The sequence below is a fragment of the Mirounga leonina genome, unplaced genomic scaffold (assembly GCF_011800145.1).
Source record: "Mirounga leonina isolate KUSES-001 unplaced genomic scaffold, KU_Mleo_1.0 Mir_168, whole genome shotgun sequence".
Lineage (NCBI taxonomy): Eukaryota > Metazoa > Chordata > Mammalia > Carnivora > Phocidae > Mirounga > Mirounga leonina.
In genome coordinates this window covers 64469196-64494078 of record NW_023270426.1, presented here as the reverse complement: position 1 = coordinate 64494078, position 24883 = coordinate 64469196, and the positions used below count along the sequence as shown (strand labels likewise).

General features: G+C 38.4%; 1 long non-coding RNA gene across 1 annotated transcript in view; it reads right to left on the bottom strand.

Annotated features, from left to right (window-relative positions):
• LOC118017024 overlaps positions 1 to 23376 on the bottom strand; it is a 102499-nt gene extending 79123 nt beyond the window's left edge. Inside the window, exon 1 of the long non-coding RNA XR_004681016.1 lies at positions 22800 to 23376. This is a non-coding gene — a long non-coding RNA (uncharacterized LOC118017024). The remainder of the gene's footprint in view (positions 1 to 22799) is intronic.
• Positions 23377 to 24883: the final 1507 nt, after the last annotated feature.

Below are 24883 nucleotides of genomic sequence, written 5' to 3'. Positions count from 1 at the left end.
TAAAGCTGGTGGGTGGGAATGTGTATAGATGTACATATCTATATATCTATATCTATATCTATCTATCTATATATATATAGATAGATATATATATCCCATTGATTCTGTTTCTCTGAGAACCCTAGCTAATACAGTATCTCTCCAGTATGTGCTCTCCCATGGAAGAAGTTCAGTAACTACTTAATGGGTGGATGGAGCTGGAAGTGAATGAACAGATAAAGTGAATAGGAGATGAAACTGCTGAAGAATGTGAGGCAATTGAGCACAGGGACAAGAAGAGCAAGGACAGGCTTGGTGGGGTGGACAGTATCCTGAGGGTAAGGCCTCAGGAGTCCCACCTCTTATCCAGTTTTCCTAGACAAGGCCCAGGGCAGACAGCGCCTTTTCGGTAATAAAAACAGTATGTGAGGCCAGAAGTCCTTTTGGCTGAATCTTTAAGAGACCAGGAGTCAGACAGGATAGTGGTGAAGAAACTCCCAAGCAGTGAGTAAGTGCCCAGTAAATGCTACAGCCTGCCTAAAATAATCACATGATCGTCATCTAGTTGTGCACTTAAGTTCAGTAGCGCAAGCCAGCCCCAACCATCTCTCCTTCCCATACTGTGCTCCCCTTCCAGCTCATCAAACCTATTGTGTTGCCTACATCTTCCTTCACACTCTCCCTGACACCTTAATACCCAGAGCCCCTTACCTCTCATCACCGTACACCAACTTCGGTGGCCTATCAGCTGCTTTGGGCTTCCCAGCATTGCCCAGACTGGGCCACATTTAAAAGCCATATCACTCTCTAGTTTCTGCAAATACAGTAACTATATAAGCAAGTTTTTTAAAAGGAAAAGTATAAAATGTGGACAGTAAATTACATTGCTGCTTTCCCCTCCCATTGAAAAATGGCAGGCTGCTAAGTGGTTTGGAGCTCAGTCAGTGTTTCAGATTAAAGGGAGTTGAATGTAAACCTCACATTACTTCTAGAGCATGAAAAAGATAGAACCTTAAATAGTCCCCATAACTGTCAGAGGGAAAGGGGGGTGACTGTCAGTCGTTAATGCTATTTTTGTATTTGTATATAGATGGAAGGTCTCTGGAGATTTTTAAAGTGCAAGTATGCCCATTTTAAAGCAAGCCAATTTAAGAAAATCCAGTCTAGCAAAACAGATGAATTAACAAGTGGTTCTCTATACTGTGAAAGAATTCTTCTTTCCAAAAGCAATTAAGATAGTCTCTATGATTATTAATGGTTTAAAAGTCTACCACAAATGTGTTTCTAATGATCCATCAAAAAAAAGTATTTCCCTTATTGAAGGGACCTGGTAATTATTTAGAGACTACAATGAGCTGTATCCATAATGCATTATTTAAAACCTGTATTTACTGGAAGCCTATTTTGGGCAAAAGATTTCCTATACATACACAAATGGCCCTTCTTGTCAGATTGAATTATAAAAGGAAAATTAAAAGCAAATAAAAAATATAATTTAGGAATGAGATTATTTGAGATTCAAAATAATATTCCTATGTACCCATTTTCACACAGCATTGACTTTAAACAAAAATTGAGTGCTTGATATTACAGAAGCCTTGAATACAGAATTTGTTCATTCCTCAGGTATATTTTGATTCCCTAGTATCTCTAAAGCACTGTGCTATCCCCTAAAGTGGATACGAGATGAAGGTGATGTTATCCCTCCAAGAAAGTTGGAGAAATAAACCATTCGTATGAACCACTTAAGAAATGAGGTCAGAAATCATACAGTGCTACATAGAGAGTTACAGGTGGCAAGTACAACAGGAAATGGGAGACCAGGATGGGCTGAAGTGGTAAGAGATATGAAACTTGAGCTTGCTATTGAAGGAGAGACAGATGAGAGGAAGAATAGCAAGAATTTGCATCTAAGCAGGCTTAGAACAAGTCCAAGGAAACACTTAAAAATGGGAGGAAAAAGGGGGAAAATGCAGAGACAGAAGAAAAGAAATGGAACTAGCTAGAGAAGCTGTCATCAAATAGTAAGCAATGGAAACAAATGGAACAGTACAGAGTCAGAGGGATCATAATCATAAGAGATCAAATGCCACAATAGCCAAAGGCAGCCAGGTTGGTTCTCAGGGCCCTATTGTCAGGCTGATTCTATCCACAAGATTCATGCTAAAAGAATATACAGTTGACCCTTCAACAACTTGGAGGTTAGGAATGCTGACCCCCATGCAGTCGAAAATTCATGTATAACTTTGACTCCCCAAAAACTTAAGTACTAATAGCCTGCTGCTGACTGGAAGCCTTACAGAAAACATAAATAGTCAATTATCACATATTTTGTATGTGATATGTCTTATATACTGTATTCTTATAATAAAGAAAATGTTAATAAGAAAATCATAAGAGAAAATACATTTACATACTGTGCTGTATTTATTTTTTAAAATTTGTGTAAGTGGACCTATGCAGTTCAAACCCATGTTCAAAGGTCAACTGTACTGTACCTTAACAGTGTCCAAGTAACACTTAAGCCTTTTCATGATGGACCTTGTTTGAAACTCTAAACAGTTTTTCTTCTCTATTAATTTGCCAGCACTAACAGTTCTATCACAAAATGCTTAACAACAATGTAAATGATCTATCCTGTTCTCATGCTCATTACACTCATGATGTGTTCTCTCTGCCTCTAGGATAGATTTCCTTAATGCAGCCCCTGACTCCATTGAATTCCCCTCCAACTGTTAGAAACTTTGTCCATGATCATCCGAGGGATATGTGCTATTTCACTAAGTCATAGTAAGGTGGCAGATTTTGAGCAAGATCTGTAGGTTTATTGCCCTAAAAATAAACTTTTAGTTTCCACAGCAGGGTCAGAGGTAAGAGTTATCTCATCACCAAAATAACTCTCTCTGGCACCTGGCTGAGGGACTGGGGCAAAGTTTAAAAGATCCAGGACTAAAGGGTGGAAGACAATCCACTCTGCATACCAAATATCCCAGTTGTATTTCCAGATCGTGGTATCTTTCAGTTGCATAACACTTCACACTCTAAAAATTCTTTCCCTTATCTCATCTCATGTTCTAAATGCTTTAAAATAAAATACCCTTAAAAACTAGAAAATACTAATTTGCTTTATTGTGGTATAACATATATACAGTATAAAGCACAAATCATAAGCATACAACTCAATGAATTTTTACACACACACACACACACACACACACATGTCCTATGTAAGCACTACTCCAAATCAGGGTATAAAGAATTTCCAGCACCCCAAAGACTCTCTTGTACTCCTTAATTTTTTTCCTCATAGCACTGAAACTTTTTTAAAATAAAAATTAAAGTTAGAGGCAGTAACTCAATCCACTGATGTTTGGGGAAGCTTATTTCAAAATTTCAAAGTTTTAAGGAGTAGTGATATGCTTTCAAATTTCAAGAGGTAGTGGAAAAAAGCAAGAAAAAAAAATTACCTGTGTTCATGGTTTCCCTAGGAAAAAATGTACTACCCCTTTCATCAAACCCCAGCCTTTTGAGTTCACTCATTAGGAATTTCTTTTAAATACTTTTAGAAGAAAATCATATCTAAGAAATTTTGACAACAGGAAAGACAAGTACCAGAATACAATTATTAGCTTTTTAAAAAATTTAACCCAGGAATATACCCCACAATATAGCTATTACCAACATATGAGATCAGCAGAAAGAGGATAAAGCGAAATGAGCAATGGGGATAGCTGGCCCGGCTATTTTTTCCTTTTTTTTTTTTTTTTTTGGTTAATTTTTATGCTTTTAACTTTTGTCTTGTCTAGCACGGAAATAGGATACCAGCATAAATGTCACTGAGGGTAAGAATCAGAAGCAAAAAACAATTCCCAGAAAAGGGAATTTCACACTTTTCTGAGAAAGACTGGGTTATTTCAGGAAATTATAGACTTATGACTATTTAAATAGTTAAGCAAGTGGCTTTTTTTTTTCCCCTGTAGGCCACATAACACAAACCACAGACAATAAATATCACTCGTGAAAATCAAGCAGAATAAAGAGAAGTTTCACAAATGCAACAAACTATAGACAGATAGCCCTGAGAGACCTCACCACAGTGACTACCTCTATGGTCAGGGTTTGGAGCACATTCTGCAATTAGCAAAGGCTGAAGTCCTTAAATTTAATCATCACCAATTTACTGAAAATACAAAGATGAAATCTTTATAAGAGTTGCAATTACATACTTTTTGCCCATCACTCAACAGCTGTCTACGGTACTGTAATGGCAATGTTATTTGCAACATGCACAATATGACCAAAGCTAACTTTGAGCAAAGCAACTTAGATAAAAGCTTGAGACCCTGGGTTTAGGAGGGTGTCTAACTTTCTCCACTCCCTGACATAATCTCTATTCAATGTTCACTATTGCCTATGGCAACAAGAGGTAAGAGAACTAAACCTAGCTTCCACGTACCACCTAACCAATAGCATTAAGAAATACTGGAGTCAAAACAGAAAAAAACTACTGTCCCTTTGATATCATTCTCTTTCCCATTCTCATGGCCAATAGGACATGTCAGATCGAATTATAAAAGGAAAATTAGAATTAAACAAAAAATATAATCTTAATGAGATTACTTGAGATTAAAAATAATATTCTTATGTACCCATTTTCACACAGCATTAACTTAAAACAAAAAAAATTGAGTGTTTGATATTTTCTCCTCTGTTAGCTAGTCATAAGGACCCTTTGTCCCAGCAGCCCTGTGTGAACTGAGAAAGAAGCCTCAGTGCAACTATGGTGAATGGCATAGGCTTCATTAATATACAACTTATTTTGACAATTCCTGGGCTCACCAGATTTTAGACTTGGTTGTGTGATCCAACCCAGCTAATGATAGGCAATTCTGACTGCATGGTCATTTGTTATCTCATAGTCTAGGGCCTGGTAGCACCCCAGGAGCTATTCACTGAATGGTGTACAATTCTCTAGATGGCATGTGCTAGGGATCTGCATTGTGATTCTCCTTAGGTGGTTGTTAAAGACTGAATGTTTGTGTCCCTCAAAATTTATATGTTGAGGTCCTAACCCCCAGTGGGACTATATTTGGAGATGGGTCCTAATTAAAGTTAAATGAGGTTATGCGGTTGGATCCCCAATCTGATAGGATTAATGTCCTCATAAGAAGAGACACCAGAGAGCTTGCTCACTCTCTATCTATCTCTATCTCTCTCTGCCCTTGCACTGAAGGGAGGCTTTACAGGGTGAAAAGGCAGGTATCTGTAAGCCAAAAAGAGACCTCTCACGAGAAACCAATTCTGCTGGTCCTCGATCTGGAAATCCTAGCCTTCAGAACTATTAGAAATTAAATTTCTGTTAAGTCACCCAGTCTCTGGTATTTTGCTATGGCAGCCCGAGAAGACTAACACAGGCGGATTTCCACAAACTGCACACAGTCTTTTCTCACCACCAATACTACTCCTATCATAAAGTCCGCTTGGTCATATAGCCTAAGAAGGAAGGCAAGGCCACCTGCACTACAACCTAGAAATAGTGCAGAGCACTTTCTTACTGTGGGCCCTACTCAAGGATGGCAGTCTTTTGTATCATGCAGAAAATATGTTAAAGAAATGTTCCCAAGTATAGAATATATTGCCTCTATAACTTAAGAGGCCTAGCAAATGTTGTACTTACTTCTTAGTGCTAGGAGCTTTGAAACGCAACACTTTGTTCTTTCTTTTGGACAGATATTCCAGTGTGACCCAAATCAATGTACTCCAAGAAATTAACTATTGTGGTAAGCACCTGAATCTTTATAGGGTTTATCTTCAACCATCTAAAGCACATTTATCTACCAACACTTCCAATATGCTTGGCATGTTTTGTTCACCCAGTCTGATAAATATGGTGTTATTAATATTCAGGATGAAGGTGATATACTACAGAATGTCCAGACAGTGTATATCCCTTTGGACTATATTATGTTAGAGGGTGAGAAAATTAACATAATCCTAGAACTATTATCATTCTAGTGAATGCAAACTGTTTCTGATCTCTCTTCCTGTTAGGAATGGAAAAGAACACAAACACGAGACTAAAGCTTATATACCATGTACCAGAGGTTGTGTTAATCTGTTCTAACAGATACCACATCTAGCACAGCAGCTGCAAATGGGCTATTTCCTGGAGGATTTTGCAATAGTCTTCTCTAATCCTCCAGGATCTGTGTTTTTTGAAGAGACCAGGTAAGACTGGTAAATGAAATGTGGGTATGACAAGAACCTCCTGTATCCTTTAGGTCTTTAATGGTGGCACTAATCTCTATCCATTGCCTCCAGGATATGATATTGTCATTGATTTACTCTCTTGGCTAGAGCTGAAGTATAACTTCAGAGGCTTCCCTGGGCCTTCCTCAATATGATAATTCTTACCCCCTAGGCCAAAGAACCAAAGTGGAAGTTCTGCCAACTACCTATATACACATTCCAATTACACATTCTGAGCCCAGTAAAGTGACCACAGAGTGGATCTGTGGACCCACTAGACTCACTGTGAGCCAGATCTGAGTTAAAATTCCATTTATTACTGGCCTTCATACACCTTACCACAGAAGGAGACCATAGGTCCCTAGGCATCAATGTCAACTTGGACCCTGTCTCCAACAGTTCTCAAAATGTTTAAGTATTCCCCTTTTCCTGGTATACAGTTATCTAAGTAAATGGCCTTAATTCCTTTGGGGAAGCACTGGAAGAACCATTACCATATACATTTGACATGCTGTTGGAGGGTGCTTCTTCCTAAAAACCTACCTTTCCTTCAATTTATGGCTTCTAAGTCTAAAAACTGGCTTAGGTCTAAAACCTGGGCAAAGAATTGTAGGTTTTTATTAAGGCAATTGCCCTCAGCTTCCTGAGTACCCATCCTGCTAGGTTCTGCATCTCTTTTTGGGTTTAGTTCCTTTTTTCCTTCCTTAGCAAGCTCAGCACTTCCCTGGCCACATTAAATTTGACTTGAAACTAGCTATTTATTGGTCAGGATGTGACGGGGTGGCCTATGTGGTTTTGCAAAGGCTGTGTTGTCTTCAGGTAGGAGGTGGAGTCTTTAACAAAGAAAAGACTACTTTTGCAAGCCTAAAAAGTTCAGAGAGAGTTAATTAAGTTCCTTAACATAGATGTTCCCGTCTCAAGTTTTAGGGTCTTTTTTTTTTTAGATTATTTATTTATTTGACAGAGAGAGAGATAGCGAGAGTAGGAACACAAGCAGGGGAGTGGGAGAGGGAGAAGCAGGCTTCCCGTGGAGCAGGGAGCCTGATGCAGGGCTCGATGTGGGGTTCAATCTCAGGACCCTGGGATCATGACCTGAGCCAAACGCAGACACTTAACGACTGAGCCATTCAGGTGCCCCACAAGTTTTAGGGTCTTATTTTTTTCCAAAACTAGGAAAATTTGACTTAACAAAATTTGTCATATGGCCTTGGCATAGCAAATTTGCTGGGGCTGAAAATTTAAACTTTTCTGTGAATGTGTTATTCTTTTTTTTTTTTTAAGATTTATTTATTTTAGAGAAAGAGAAAGAGAGAGCATGAGTGGGAGGGGCAGAGGGAGAGGGAAAGAATCTCAAGTAGACACCATGCTGAGCAACAGAGCCCAGCTTGGGGCTCAATTTCACAACCCTGAGATCACCACCTGAGCCAAAACCAAGAGTCTGACACTTAACTGACTGTACCACCCAGGGGCCTCAAAATGTGCTGTTCTTAAAATTAAATCTTGATTGTGGCCCCCAGTGCTTTCTGCCTTCAAGCTGTAGGAGATGAGTCTCTTGATTTGCGGTTAACGAGGTCCCAACTCCCATACTTCTTCTTTGATTGTTAATTAATCATTGTCTCTCTCTTATGCATTAAAGACACTCAGCATAGGCACAGAACTCCATTATCCTTATAATTAGTACTCTCAGCTCTCAAAAATCTGATATGTTGCACCATCCAGTTCATTCTCTTCCATGGGTACCCCATCCAGTTCATCACCAATGATAAGTGTAAACAAATAAATGACTATTTCATGATAGGGATTAAATGCCGTTGCCAGCCAACTGCAGTAACCCAGCTCCAAAATCCTATTTTAGAGTCAGCTTCCTTAGAGCTCTTCTGGTACCAAATTACTTAGGTCAATTTCCCTAGGAAATACTCTAAAGGAGTTCTGAGTGCAGAAAGTTTAGTGAGGAGACTAGTAAGACAACCCTTTGGCTGGGGACAATTCCCAGAGAGGGACTTGGCTTAGGGCCCTCAGTCTCCAAACTTTTCAGTTACTGGGAAAATTAGTGACTTGGTTCAAAAGGGGAGATATGGATAGTAGTCTACAGTATCCACTAGGTAGTATAAACTCACACTATACACACCACACACTTTTTTTTTTTGTAATGACACCTAGGATAAAGTCTGGAAACAATGCTTCTTTTGATAGATTTTTCTAAGAAAAATAAGGCACCCCATCCTTCATAATACTGAAAACTGTTCTTCTACCACAAGAAAAATACACAATGATTTTGATCAAGAACAGGATCAAGAATTTAAATATTCTTGCCACAGTGAAACCAAAATATAACATCTAATACAGATAAATGTCAGTTCAAATTATTTAATTGCACATAGACTAGAAGGGACCTGATATAACATTTCATGAGAAAACATCCAGGGGAGGTGGTTGTTTCCAAGCTTTATTAAGGAGTGTCAGGAGTATGAAGGCAACTACCAAGAAAGCAAGTGCATTTAGTCTCTATTAATAGAAATATAGTGTTGCCAGCAGATGTTATGGTTCTGCCATATATCCCATAATGGACAACCACATCTGGAGAAATACTCAGCTCTCAGTTTCATGTTTTAAAAGACACCATTCAAAACCAGACTGAGTCCCAACAGTAGCCATCAGAGGTCTGAAAATAATGCCCTGTGGAGAAAAGCTGAAGGGTGGTTACTCCAGAAAGGAAAGGCCTTCATGGGGAGGAAGGGAGTCAATTGAATATATTGGGTCTGGGTTTCTCCAGAGAAAAGGACTAGGATTTGTGGAGAGAAATTACAGGGAACAGACCTTAACTCAATATAATGAAAAACTTCCAAACTATTAGAGCTGCCTGACAATGGAGCTGGTAGTAATGGCTCTGCCCTCAAAGTGCCGAAGCCAAAGCTCTTCTCAAGGATGCTGGGGGTCTCCCCCCTACCTTGACACACACTTTAAAATTTTATTTTTCTAAGACCAGGGTTTGAGAACTAAGACCACACCAGGCCAGAGAAGGAGTACATTTCAAAAAGAGGCCATTTTTTTCCTTTACTTTTCCTTGAACATCTCTACTATATATAAAACTCTACCGAGCTCAGCAATATGGCAGGAACCCTGCATCTATTATTTCACCTTCCCAAGAAAACAGAAGCATGGATGAATAAATGACTGAAAGAATGCATAAAGGATAAAATCACAAATAGCTCATTAATAAACCAACACAACTAAGATATTTCTTATCTTATACCTAGATATGCCCATCCATATTCTTTCTCAAGAACTCCACAATAAAGTGAGTTATCTGTGTGAACTCAAGTAAATTGTTACCTCCTTGGGGCCCAGTTCCCACATCTGGGAATAAATGCAGAAGCTGGAGCAAAATAATCCCTCAGTCTCTTTCAGCCCGAACAGTCTCATAGCCCAAGGAAAGAAGGTATTATTTTTATTAAGAATGCCTTAGAAGTCATTAGTTATCCAGGAGAAGCAACTTTTTTTTTTGGCTATACAAAAATAGTTGTGGAAGATTTGTTGTTGAAATTTATGACTTAGTAAAACACCTGGAAGAAAGCAAGAGATAAAGAACTCACAAGAAGAAAAATCTCTAGGATAATCAGAGATGTTTATTTGGTTTGGTTTTTCACTTTTTATTTGTTCCTGTGAATTCACAGAAATATTTCAAAAATCCACTACTCAATGTTAGTTATTGATGACTAGCGGAAAGTCAGTTGATTTTAGGAACTCTATACTTAGAAGAATATCCTCCTTAGAAATGATGCTTTTTTTTAAAAAAAAGAAGATATTGGGAATTTTTTTCTTTTTGGAAGAATATATTGTGCAATACTATTAAAATCAGAACATAACTGACTGAGGCTTTATTTTTAAAGACAGGGATTCCATGTTATAAATGTATTCAGTATTTGTGTAATATTTTAAAAGTTTATCATCTTGTATTTGAATCAAAGTTCAACAATAGAATTACATATAGATTATAATATGATGTTATTAAAATTGTTTAAAATATAGTGAAGATATTATTAAATAACTTTTCATCTGAATCCAAAAGAAGGAAAAAGAAGTGTGATTTTTTTTCCCCATCTAAGAGCAGCACTATAGTTTAATATAGTGAGGAGCTGACTAAAAGGTGTATTTTGAATGGTAACAAAAGGCACATTTTTCCTTAAACATTTACTTCAAATCTAACACAGACCTGAAATACATACATTTGTTATTACTGTGGGTTCTGGTACTCTGATTACTGCTAAAATACAATATACTCTCTGAAGGAACAACACTATCTAATCATTTATTTTGGATTAATTCAACAGATTAACTATTCACTTAAAATGCTAGCCACAAGCAGCTGTAAATCAGCTGTTGAAAACTAGTGTAATCTGGGCACCTGGGTGGCTCAGATGGTTAAGCATCTGCCTTCGGCTGGTCATGATCCCAGGGACCTGGGATCGAGTCCCGCATCAGGCTCCCTGCTCCTTGGGAGCCTGCTTCTCTCTCTGTCTCTCATGAATAAATAAATAAAATCTTAAAAAAAAAAAAAACTAGTGTAATCTTCATCTATATGAAGAGAAGTGTAATTTCATAATAAAGAAAATATAAGCCAGGGAAGGAAAATGTCAATATAATTTGGGAGAGGGCTGGGAGTAGAGAAGGTAAAAGAAAGAAAAGAAAAGAAAAGAAAACAAGGAAGAAAGAAAAGAAAGAAATGTCAGAAGGTAGAGATTTCCACATGGGAGCACCTAGTAAAGGAGCATCAAAATGGGAGAGAGTGGGAGTTCTGGAAGTAGCACTGAGATTCTGCAACTTGGGGGCTGACTTGAAGGATAAATCTTAATGACTCCAAGAATAGGTAGTGCACCCAAACTTAAAGAATCAGCTAATGTTTGTGAGGTGCTTTCTTATTTACAAAGTACTTTCATATTCTTGATAACATTTAATCTATCCACCCTCTCAGATGGTGTCTATCTAGTACCCTCATTTTTAAAGATGGAAACTAAGGCTGAGATGAAATGATTTGCCCTGATTCACACCAGGCCTTCGATCTCTAATCTTACACACTCAGCACACACCACAGTGCAGCTTCAAGATGGTTTTTGGTTTATTTTACTGACTTGGCAGATATTCAGGGGAAAATAGACTAGTTAAAAATAAATAATACTGAACTACACTACACTTTATATATTTCAAGTGCTTTCACACAAGTCTATTGTTTGTTCCCAAGAACTATTATCTCCATTTTATAGATTAAAGAAAATATGGCATAGAATAACTCAAAATTCTATAGGAAATTACTGAGGTGGAATTAAAAGCAAAGTCCACCAACTCTGGCTTTTCCCATGCCACCAGACTGGGTCCTTTTTCTGGTGCATGGTTTTTGCAAAGCTGATCTTAGGACTAGGCCATGAAGAATGAGACTTATAGAAAAGAAGACTGGAAAGAGAAGGGAAAATCTCCCAGTTTACACAGAGATTGAATAGGATCCTACAGTCAGAGCTACATTAAACTGGTCTGAAAAAGCCTACAAGTTAAGATATTAACAATAATAATAAGTGCTTTGGAAAGGAAAGAACAAGGCCTCTGCTAGAATCACCACATGGCTCTCCTATGACTGCTGCCTGCACCACAAAGAAATGCAATACCAAAGATCAGCATAAAGTAAGAATGAACCACAACAGGCTTCCAATCATGGGATGAGTAAGTCATGGGGATGAAGGGCACAGGATAGAGAATATAGTCAGTGGTATTGTAGTGGTATTGTACGGTGACAGATGGGAGTTATACCTGCGGTGAACATAGCACAATGTACAGAGCTGTGGCATCGCTATGTTGTACACTTGAAATTAATGCAACACTGTGTGTTAACTACACTTCAATTAAAATAATAAGCCACAACAAATGAATGAGTAAGAAGCATTATGAGCCCCATTTGAGCTGCCAAAATAATGATGCCAGTTTTTCTAAAGCTGCATTGAAGGTTGGGGAAGGCATCTTGATATCATAGATGGGGAAAATGTTTTTACCAACTAAGCTCATCGTGTGCATGTGGAAAACAATCAGAAGGTATTTTACTTTTATAGGACAGTGAGTAAATATTCCCAGAAAAACTGATTAAAATTTGAATAAGATTTAATTTATTGCAGATGACATTATTTCCTTTTTTGAGCTCCCTGACCTGCCCTATTTGATGTTCAGTAACAGATTAAAATGTATTTGCGAAAAGTCATAAGTGATACTAATATTTTGCTGATATTCTTCTTCAAGAAGAAGATTGCTTATGTCATGGTGCAGTTGGTTTACTGATTTTAAAAACTGCAAAATAAAGGTCTGAGAAATAATTAGCTCAGCAATTCCTGACCTCAATTTAGTAATGCAGTCTTTCTACTCATCTCGCACCAGGATAGCTGCAATTACTCCAAAGTCTATCATGGAATTTTTCCAAAAGTCTCAAAATAAACCAAAGAAAAAAGTTGCAAAACTTTTAGGAGTTAAGGTGGCAAGAGAGTGTCACAAAATCAAATTATAGGTAATGCAAATCTAAAAAGAAATCTGGAGATCACTGAATTAGACCAGTGGCTCTCAACCTTGGCTGAAAGGAGAATCTCTGTGAGTTTTTTTAAAATCCTAATGTCCAGGCTACACCTCAGGCCAATTACATCAGACTCTCCAGGAGTAGGACCTAGGCATGAATATTTTTTCTGGTTTCCCAGGAGATTTCAATGTACGGCCAAGGTTGAGAACCACTGGAAGAGAACCATTAAAAGACTAGATCCTTAAAATGGTGCTATTTTCTGTTAGGCTTAAGGGAAGAAAAGTATGAAAAGTGAAGTGAGAGCTAGCTGAATCACTTCCTAACTGTATGACTAAGGCAAGTCTTCACTTCTCTGAGTCTCTAGACTTTCTCAGAGGGCTGCCATGAAGATGACATTAAATTAGAGAACATGAAAAAGCCCCTATCCCACTACTTGATACATAAAGCACCAAATAAATCTCCCTTTCCACCCCTTCCATCCCCACAAGTGTTTCAGGTAAGTACTACTTCCTGCCCAAATGGATTAGAGAGTAATAGATCTAATCAGAGGTCAAAACTCTTCCCAAAGAATTTTTAGGCAAATACAACTACAGTCATTCTTTCACCAATAATGGAACAAAAATATGCACAGTCTTCAATTCACTAATAACACCCACACCAAAAGCTCACCTAAAAATTAGTTGTTTGAGACAAAAATGAGATATCATATTTTTCCAGTTGGCTAAGCCAGAAGATTGAGAATCATCAATAATTGCCAGCATTGGCAAAGATAAAAAAAAAAAAAAAGGTTTGGTAATGTAAATTAGCAAATTTTTTGGAGAGAAATTTGGCAGTATCTATCAAAAATTTAAATGTACATACTCTTCCATTCAATTAACCTATTTCTGGGTACCCATCCTAGAGACATTCTTATATATACAAACTCAAAGAGATATTGCTATGTTTTTGTTTTCATGGTACTTAACAACTTTCTGAAATCCTTAATTTGCTGTCCACCAAGATTAGAAGGTAAACCCATGCAGGAAGAGTCTCTTGAGTCTTGCTTACCAGGTGAAAAGGGCTGTGCTTGCCAACAGGGCCCATGTTATGGACATATTTTCTGCTCACAATGTCATACCGCTTGAAATGTATACTTATTTGGTTTCTCATGCACTATTTCCATTAATCCATTTATGGCTCTCTTTATCTTATTTCAAATAATACATAAACACCTATGAATAGACCATTTAACCCAAACAATGATATTAACAATAACTTATATCTATTTATATGCATTTCTCATGCCGTCCTCTGTTTGCCCTCCACCCTCACCACCTCAGAAGTAACCACTATCCCAAACTTTGTGTTTATTTTTCCTTTGCTTGTTTTTGAATGTTACAAAAATGGTATTGTACTATATATAGTTTTCTGGGATTTTCTTTTTCACTCAGCATTTTGTGAACAGATTCATCTTGCTGTTATCTGTACTTTCACTCATTGCAAGTAAATATTCCATCATGAGAATTAGCCATAATTATTTACCTTTTTCTCCCATGGTCAGCATTTTTGTGTTTCCATTTTGGGGCTATTAAGAACACTGGTACTATGAACACTTCCTGACATTTTCATAGCACCAAGGCGACTTCTGGCAGGAAATCTGGCTGCCATTCATACTAACCCCATCACCCACAAGAGTCATCAATGGGCTCCCCTACAAGGTTTAATTTCTCTCCTCACTACTTCCCCCAACCAGACTAATTCAAGGCAATGTAGGGAGGGAACCTATAAAAAGGGCAAGCACTCCTTTAAAAAGGCAGCACTTGGGAGCAAGCATTTTTTGGCATAACTGGCCCCTTCCAGAACTATCTTGCTATCTCCAACCCCAGACTGACTGCTTCCTTGCCCATTTCCTGCCATAATTTTAAAGACACTTTTATTGAAAGACAAATTCTTGAACAGTTTGATTTCAATACTTTATTCCTATCATTTAAAAAAATTAACTGCAAAGAGAATTTTAGCTACTGATAATAACTCCCACAGGTATTCTTGTTTAGCACTCATACTTGACATCTAATAACACAAAATGCAAAGAGGACTCCTTCACACACACACACACACACACACACACACACACACACACACACAGGCCTGAATGAAGAATGCAGTATCAACAGTTACTTATAACCCATTTTATTTCCTCTTACTAAGGTTAAGACATAAAAGATTTAGGACAATTTAGTGAAGAGAGAAAAAAGAAAGAAAGAAAGAAAAAGAAAGAAAGAAAGAAAGAGAGAAAGAAAGAAAAAGAAAGAAAGAAAGAAAGAAAGAAAGGAAGGAAGGAAGGAAGGAAGGAAGGAAGGAAGGAAGGAAGGAAGGAAGGAAGGAAGGAAGGAAGGAAGGAAGAAGGGGGGAGGGAGGGAGGAAGGAAGAAAAATAATAAATGCATTGTCTTTTTTTTTTTTAAGATTTTATTATTTGTCAGAAAGAGGCAGAGAGAGCACAAGCAGGGGAGTGGCAGGCAGAGGGAGAAGCAGACTCCCCGCTAAGCAGGGAGACCAGATGTAGGGCTCGATCCCAGAACCCTGGGATCATGCCCTGAGCCAAGCCAGACAATGAACTGACTAACTGATCCAGGCATCCCCCATGCATTGACTTGTAATGATTTTTTTCACTTAATTAAGAATAGGGCTTGTAGTTATTTGTAATCCCTCTGTAAATACTGCTTTTGTCTCGCCAGTGTTTGAAATCTTTGCTGTGTTCCCATTGTCTAAAGACTTCAAATTGCATAAATCGTTTCCTGTAAATTCGGTTTTTAAAAGTTGCTGCCTCCTCCCAAGAAAGAGAAAACAACAGGAACCACCAACTAGGGACCAACTAAAAATAGGCTTGTAGATAACCCAGTGCCCCACTCTGTGCTTTTCTATTCAGATTACAGGTGCTTAGGAGGAGGAGGAAGAGAGGCCACTGGACCTCTCTATTCCTAAACACACACTCACCAGTCTGACTATCCACCACAGCCTACATCCTCGGGATCCAGGAGCTCCCTTCAACTCTCACCTCCCAGGTCAGCACCTCCATACACTGAGTACTGCCCCGTTGCTTCGGTCAGCCCCTTCCTGAGTCTTGCTGGTACAATGCAGAACACTGATGGAGGATGCCCAGCCAGTGAACTACTTTCAGCTCCAACAGATTCTAGAGCACTACTCAACAAATCCTTCCAGAGCCCACGTGTGAGCAACTGTTGCTGGCCCCCCAAACAGCTTAATAAAACCAAGTCTTTCTTCCTAATCCTCATGCCTTGTGACTGGTGCCATTCTCTCCACACACCTCTTCACAAAGACTTTTGAGATCATCAGCATGAACTTCCTCAATATCTCACACCTCCCCAACCCACGCTTTTATCTATTTCTATCTATACCCATTGATGCCTGCTTTCCCCTCATCCTAGAGGAAGTAACCTCCCTTTTCTGGTTTCTGGCTAACTCCTTCACCTGTGCCAACAAATTCCACCCCCTCCCACATAATTCAGAATCACCCTTATTCTTTCTCTCCCTAGTTTGGCTGCTTCACACACCCAAGCGTTCACTTCCTAAAACCAACAAACAAAACACCACCGTCCCAATTTTTCTCTTTCCCCTCATAGAAAGAACAGAGGACAGTTCCACCCCATGCCCACTTCTTACCTCCTGTCCACTCATCCACAGACTGCAATCTGGATTGCAGCCCTAGCACTCTACACAACAATCTCTAGCAAAACTGTGACACCAGCCTCACCCCCCACCCCTAGTTGCTAAATCCAATGCATTTTTGTCAGTGTCAACCTTAGCTGACCTCTCTGTGCCAGTTGACAATATTAACCACTACCTCCCTCTTGAAATGTTCTTCTCTCTTGGTTTATAAACTCCTATTTCCCTTCTTAACATATATGACCATTTTCTTTTCTCATCCCCCTGCCCCTGCTCTTTTTGCCTCCTGTTAAAACACTCATGCTCCCTATGGCCTACTCTACTCATTACTCTGAGCACATTTTCATTAGAAAGTACCAGCTCCCCAATATCCATCATGGAGCCCCAGCTCTCCGAGCTCCCAGAGAGCTATAGACCCAAAGAGCCAACTGACTTCAGAGCATCTCAAGTGTAACAAGTCCCACAGTGAGTTTGTAATTCCCCTCATTCCCAACTTTGCCCCACCCCTTCAACCAATAACCCTGACCTTCTTCCTACTTTCTCTAAGTAAATGGAATCACCATCTGCCTAATCCCATCCAAGTGGGATTCCCAGGAAGTACAGCAGCTCCCCAACATCATTCCATCAGTCCCTGAGGCTTGTACAATCTACCTCCTTAACATCACTGCCATCTATTCCCCCTTCTCCATTCCCATTACTTGTGTCTTAATTCATACTCTTCACACTGTTAAAATTAGAACTACATTTACTGACAGTACTATATGCTAGAACTTAACATACATAATTCTCACAAAAGAGAATAATGTAAGGAGGTATTGTTCCCTATATTTTTACAGATGAAAAAACTAAGACCTAGGGAAGAAAAATAGTTGTCCAAGATCACACAATCCCGAAGTGGCAAAGCCAGGGTCCGTCCAAATTTAAGTCTTCCTGGCTCCAAAGGTTACATTCTTTCCTCCATTTCAGCAACCTCCTGTTGCAATAGCTTCCTAATTGGTCTCCCTGCATCTCAACTCACATTCCAAGTCTTATCCAATCTACACCACAGACAAAATCAGCTTTCTTTTTTTAAAAAAATATTTTATTATGAAAACAGCACATATTCAGAAAAGGAACATACAATAAGAGCAGTTTAAATTATTATAAAGTCACCATGTAACCTTGTTCCTGACATTTTCCTAACCTTTTCAAAGTACACCCCCCACTGCCCTTCGGGTGAAGTCAAACCTTAGCAAAGCACAGAGAGCCCTCTGGGAAGTCACCTCAGCCCACTCCTTCACCCTAATCTCCCACCAGGACAGAAGGCCCACCCATACTCTAGCCTCACAAACTGTATCTCCCAGCTCTGGGCTTTGATCTTACCAGGCTCCCAACTGAGAATCTGGGGTGTGTCCTCCCCTCCTTGATCTACCTCCTCCATCACATTCTCACTTTGCCCTTAGGGAACGCGGTCTTACTGCTCCTTTCAGAAGATGCTGTGTCTAAAGCAAAAAAGAGGCTCTTGGCAACATGCATGGCCAAAGTAGTATAGTTCTTGAAAGGCTTCACTGTTCACATGGAGCATCAGAACCAGTGAAGTTCTAACATACGTAGAACATGTCTACTCTGTCCAAAAAAAAACACCAAAAAAGTAGAGATTTGAGATAATCATTTTTGGTTATTTACAGTGATTTGGAGGAAGGACTCTACTCTAATTAAAGACTATACCTCAGTATCTCACCCACAGTCCCTCACCACTCCAAAACTCAGGTCCAAGTGGCTGATGATATTATCACTGCTATTATTTTAGCTAACCCATCCAGCTGTGCAAGCTAGAACCCTCAGACACATCCTTGACCTTTCCTTCCCTGCCCCTCAACCTACTACATGCAATGTCCTATTTTGCTTCCTAAGTTATCTCTTGAAGCCATCGATTTTTAGGCACCTCCAGCATCACTGTCCTCATGCAAGCTGTTACTGTCTCCCAGCCAGACTACTGTAACAGTCCCTTCACTGATCCACACAACCCACTCTGGCCTCTTCTCACCCATTCTCCACATGGGAGCTAGCTATCTCGGCAAAACACAAATATGATCCTATCAACATCCCACCCTCAGCCCTGCACGGTTCAAACTTTTTAATGTCCTGTCTTTACTTTTGTGACAAAGTCAACACTAATGTTTTCAACACCTACAACAAGATTTGGCACACAGTAAGCACATAATACATTTGGATTACATGAATAAATGAGTATAACTTTCATCTAGACTCCTTTCTCTGAGAATTCTAGCCCTCTTGACTTTCTTTCAGTTCTACATTCCCTCTAATTACTTGGCTTTTCCCTCTGCTTTGTACCTTGTTCCTTCAACAAGTTAATTCCTACCTTCTTTCTTCAGGTCAGAATGTAATTATCATGTTTCCAGAACAGCTTTCTCTAATCAACATCAATAGTCTAAAGTCTTCCTTACAGGCTCTCACTATATCATGAGCCTCTTCTCCACAGTGCTTGTCACGCTTAGAGTTTTATATGCTTGTGTAATTAGTGATGTCCTTTGCCCTGTTAGCCTGTAGCACTGTGAAGCCAGGACTGTGTCTCTTTTCCCTCATCAATATATCTCAGGTACTTAGCACAGGGTTTGACATTCACGAGACATTCAATAAATAGTGAACAGACTAACGAATGCATTATAAATTAATATACTGAGTGCCTATCTTTTTACATTTCCATTTTAATAGAGGCTTGAAACCTAGAAGTTCATTTGAGAGTCAAATCATAGAAGATGGTTCTCTTTCTATTCTTCTCTTTTCTTTGAAAGTTCTTGATGAAGTCTAAAGCATAATTTCTGAACTACTAAAATGCAATGCTTTTAAATACTATTTCATCTGAATTGTTACAGGACAACTGTCCTTCTTTAGAAGATACTTTTCTGGATTTTGAAAACCCAAAACTAAAGAAGGAGACAGAATTTGCAATAATAAGCCCTGAATAAAATCAAAAGCTTTCTAACCTAAAGCAAGATCTCATACTACCAATAAAGTGCATACATTTTCTCTGGCAAAAACTAAACTAATTTTAAATACAAATAATAAGGTTTGATGCTTCTTGGGGTATATTGGTATCCATGCAGGATGTTTTGAAGAAATCACTATGTTTTAAACATCAATGCATGTAGTTTGTCAACCTGCCTGACATTCCCAGAAAAAAACCAAACCATAAGTTATATACTTTTTAAAGGACTGATTTTAATTTTTTAAAGAAGTATGTCTTATCACTATTTTGGTAAGATTCTTTGTTAAAATGAAAAGAGGATTCTTGCCACACTGCAGGCCAGAGGCAGTGCCATCCATTGTAGATACTGCCACCCATGTGAGTAATAAAGAAGTCCTAACACACATAGGGCATACCTTTCTTCTGTGAAATGGAAATCTGATGCAATCATTTTAATTTTTGGATAATTTATGGTGGTATGGAGATGGGAGTATAGAGTCTTCTTTGGTTAAAGACTATGCCATAGTTGTTTCCACCTCTACCCCACAATTCAGATATATAGTATGGAGGTTCCTCTAAAAGTTAAAAATAGAACTACCCTACAATCAAGCAATGACACTACAGGGCATTTATCCAAAGAATACAAAGTTACTAATTCAAAGGGATACATACACCCCTTGTTTATAGCAGCAGTATTTATAGTAGCCAAATTATGAAAGTAGCCTAAGTGTCCATTGATTAGTCAGTGGATAAAGATGTGGTATATATATATATACAATGAACATTATTCAGTCATAAAAAAGAATGAAATCTTGCCATTTGCAATGACATGGATGGAGCTGGAGAGTATAATGCTAAGTGAAATAAGTCAGAGAAAGCAAATACCATATGATTTTACTCATATGTGAAATTTAAGAAACAAAACAAATGAGCAAAGGGAGAGAGAGAGGGTGAGAAAGAAATCAGGAAACAGACTCTTAATTATAGGGAACAAACCAATGGTTTACCAGAGGGGAGGTGGATGGGGGGGACAGGAGAAATAGGGGGTGTTGTGATGAGCATTAGATGATGTATGGAATTGTTGTATCATTATATTGTATACCTGAAACTAATATAACACTGTGTAAAAAAGAAAGAAGTTCTAAAAAATAAAAATAAAAAAATAAAACTGAGTTAATAATACTAATGACAGTCTAGCCTAATAGGTTGGGTACTAACTCTTTTATTCAAGATCCTCTCACCGATTCCCTATGGTGAGCATTCACTCTAATAAGCGTACTATACCTGTCACTGGACATGTATATATCCTTATAAGGAACAAGGGCTGGCCTACAAGGCCATGCATGATCTGGTGCCCATTAGATCATCCCTTCCCACTTCTGTCCATCTCATTCTACTTTAGCCATCATGGCCTCCTGGCTATTTCTTGAACTTACTAAGCACACCTCAGGGCCTTGCTGTTTCTTCTGCCTGAAACACTTACTGCTCAGCTATCCAAAGGTTCACTCACTTTCTTCATGTCTGTTTTCAAATGTCACTTTATTTTTTAAAAACCCTCCCTAATCATCCTTTTTAAAACAGCAATCCCCTTGTCACTTTCTGCACTATACCATGGTTTTTCTCAGTTGCAGTATTTGCCACCTGTGATTCTTTTTCATATCTACCTTTGTTTTTTGTCTATCTCCCCTCACTAGAATGAGAGGCAATATGGCATCCTGGTTAAAAGACAGACTCCAGAGTTTGAGTTATTAGGCTTGCATTTTCACTCTACCACTCACTCTGTGATCTTCAGCAGGTAGCTTTGTGCCTCAGTTTCCTCAGCTCTAAAATGGGGGTGATGACAGTATCTACCTCAAACTGTCACAATTTTATCCAGCAAATAATCTATACTATTTAAGTATTATCTGCTGTTGTCATTATTACATTTATTTTTCTTATTAGGATTAAACTCCATGAAGGCAGAGACTGAGTTCTCTTTGTATTCTCAGTGCCCAGACACTGCCTAGCAAAAGTCACTGAATATTAATTAAACGAATGCTATTTTGAGATCTTTTTCTTTTTTTTTTTTTAAGACTTATTTATTTGAGAGGGAGAGAGAGAGTGCATGCTTGGTGGGAGGAGGTGCAGAGGGAGAGAGAATCTTGAGATTTGGTACTAAGTGCAGAGCCCGACATGGGGCTCAATCCCATGACCCTGAGATCACGACCTGAGCCAAGAACAAGAGCCAGACATTCAACCAACTGTGCCACCCAGGTGCCCCAAATGAGTGTTATTTTGTATGTGCATGATTTTTTAAGGAAAAAATTTTAAGTATAGCATACATATAGAAAAATGCCCATCCTAACTGTACAGCTCAGTGAATTTTCACAAATAAATCCATGAGACCACCACACACGTAAAGAAATAAAATATTATCAGCCCACCAGGAGTTCCCTCCCAATAGCTATGACCCTCTCCGAACAGGTAATTACTATCTTGACTCCTATTGTTATAGATTAATTTTACCTATTTTTGAAATATATATAAGTGGAATCATACTGACTCACTTCACTAGTTGCAGTTTGTAATGGTAGTTCATCCACTCTCATCACTGTATAGTACTCCAATGAATACTGTATTCCATTACAGTATTCCAGTGTGGAATTACACCACCATGATGTAATGGATTTATCCATTCTCTGGTTCATGGACACTTGGATAGCTGGTTTCCAGTTTGTGACTGCTATGAATGGTGCTGCTCTGAATATTTCCAGACATATCTGGTGCACATAGACACGCACATATATACAGCTAGAAGACCAGTTTACTGGAAAGTAGGGCATGCTTTTGTTTACCATTAGAAGATCCTGCCTGACAGTTTTCCCAAGTGGCTGCACCAGTTTATGCCCCTGACATTAATATGTGAAAGTTTCAGTGTTCATGTATTTTGAAGCACTATATTTTGTACGATAGATTTTGCTCTCTTTCCCACTGTTTTCACTGAATACTATGCTTTTATGATCTACGTATATTGTTGTACACATATTCCCTCTAACCACTGCATAGTATTTAATAACATGCTTTCATCAGTTGAATTCTTTTTTTCCAATTTTTTGGAATGGTGCTTGTCAATGTAATAGGGTCTTTGTCTTCTCAACACCCATTCCCCTCTTTTTCCATCCTGACAATTACCTGTGTTCATCCAATTGGCCAAGTGCTCTAGTCCCACCCCCCAGAAGTGATATTTATGTCATCCACACCTATCATGGTACTTTCACTTCCATTATGACCCTATTATGGCCAACAAAACTTGAAGAGAAGTCTGAGTAGGATGGAACAGTGGGGATGTGGCTTCTGAAAAGGTTTCTTAGCTTTTCTACAGAAACACAAGAAAGAGGTCATCTTTTCTTACCTCTGGACATTGGTGTGAGATCATGATAGCTAGAACTGCTGTGGCCATCTTTTGACCAGGGAGGGAGCTGGATGAAAGATAAAAAGCTATAGCATGAAGCCACCAGCCACCCTACCTCTGGACCTGTTAAATAAGAAAATTATTTTAGTTGGATTTTCTCCTTGCAACCAAAAGGACCTCAGTATAATAATTAAAACATTAGCATTGGCTTATTCTTTAAAATCTACTATATTTAAATGGATTCATATAACACTATTTCTCAGTTCCTTTACTTTATTTTAAATAATATCAATTTGATGCCCTTTATTGACTTTGAGGTTAATTTTATGACACTGATCCTCTAACAAATAGGTATCTCTTTTAACTTACTGCTCAGCATTGGGCAATTTGTTGGTTTGTAATTTTAGAAGAACATAGTTGACTTTGAACAAATATGATCTGCTAACTAAAGGATGTCATAATATATTTTGAGTTAGTGTTTTAACCTTGGACCTTAGAAAAAGTATACATACAAGTAAATATACAAGTAATCATGTCTTCTATAATAAACATATTTCATAAATTTTTAGAGCAATTTTGTTTTCTTAATTTTAATTTTTGGATAGGAATACATACATTGATACAAAATACATTGTCATTTACATGGATTCTTGATTTATTTGACCAGTCTTTTATGGGCTAATTGAATTACCACACAGCATAAAATAATATAATCACACTTGATGGACACCTATCTTGTGTTAGGCATTGAATCTGGGCCTTTGCAAGCATTATTTAATTTTATTCCTACAAGCTACTTTTAGTCTAATTTTTAGGAGGATAAAATGAAGCTCAGAGAGGTTAAGTAACTTGCAGGTTACACAGCAAGTGAGGAGCAAGGCTGGAATTTGAACCCAGACCTAACAGATTATAAAACACATTCTTAGCCACTTTGCCACATGATCACTCTAATTTTTACTATGATAACTACATGTACATTTAAGGCCAGATAAGAGGTTTCATACAAAGGTTTAGCCCTTTAATGTAAGCAAAAATAACAATATATAAGTAACATTTAACATTTTTGGGCACTTTCTGTGTGCTATGCAATCGTTCTAAATGTTTTAAGAAAATTAAATAATTTGGGGTACCTGGGTGGCTCAGTCGGTTAAGTGGCTGCCTTCGGCTCAGGTCATGATCCCAGGGTCCTGGGATCGAGCCCCGCATTGGGCTCCCAGCTCTGCGGGAAGCCTGCTTTTCCCTCTCCCACTCGCCCTGCTTGTGTTCCCTCTCTCACTGTCTCTCTCTCTCTGTCAAATAAATAAATAAAATCTTAAAAAAAAAAAGAAAATTAAATAATTTACTCTTGGTTAAAAATATTAACCACATTTCTCTTCAGATAAATCATAAATTATTTAGGAATAAACAAAGCAGCCTCAAAAAAAGCAGCAGTCTTAAAAATCAAGTAGTATTTTGATTATATTTAACATAGAAATAAATTGGAGGAGAATTCATTATTTCATTGTATCATTTGGGAACTGCATCCATTGTAATGAACCAAAAAAAAAAAAAAAAAATCCCAAACCAAACTGACTTAAGCCAAAAAGAGACTAATGCCTTGGGTAACTGAGATCTCTAGAAGCAGAGCTCCTCAGAGCAGGGATGGATTCTAGGCTCCATAATGTCCTATAGCTTGTTTTTTCCCATCTTTGAGTCTATCCCCTACCAGCTACCCCTATTCTGTTGCTCTCTTGCTCAGACTCTAGATGGTATCTGGTACCTTCAAGTTCTCCCCTCCTGACAGCAAGATAAGAGTCAGCAGCTCCCACCTCACATATACTGGCTCCTGCCAGGGTCTCTTAAACCCTTACTCTGGGGGAAACAGCCCCCATGTAAGAACTCTAACCCTAAGACTGTAATGCTGTGAGGAATTTCAAACTAGCCATGTGAAAAGAGAAAGATAAATACCAGCTTCTAACTCTTTCAGCCATTCTAACTGAGACACAAAATATGTGAGTCAAGGAGCCATCTTAGATGTCCAGCCCAGTCAAGCCTTCAGATTATTCTAGCCTCAGCCACCATCTCACTGCAACCATATGAGAGGC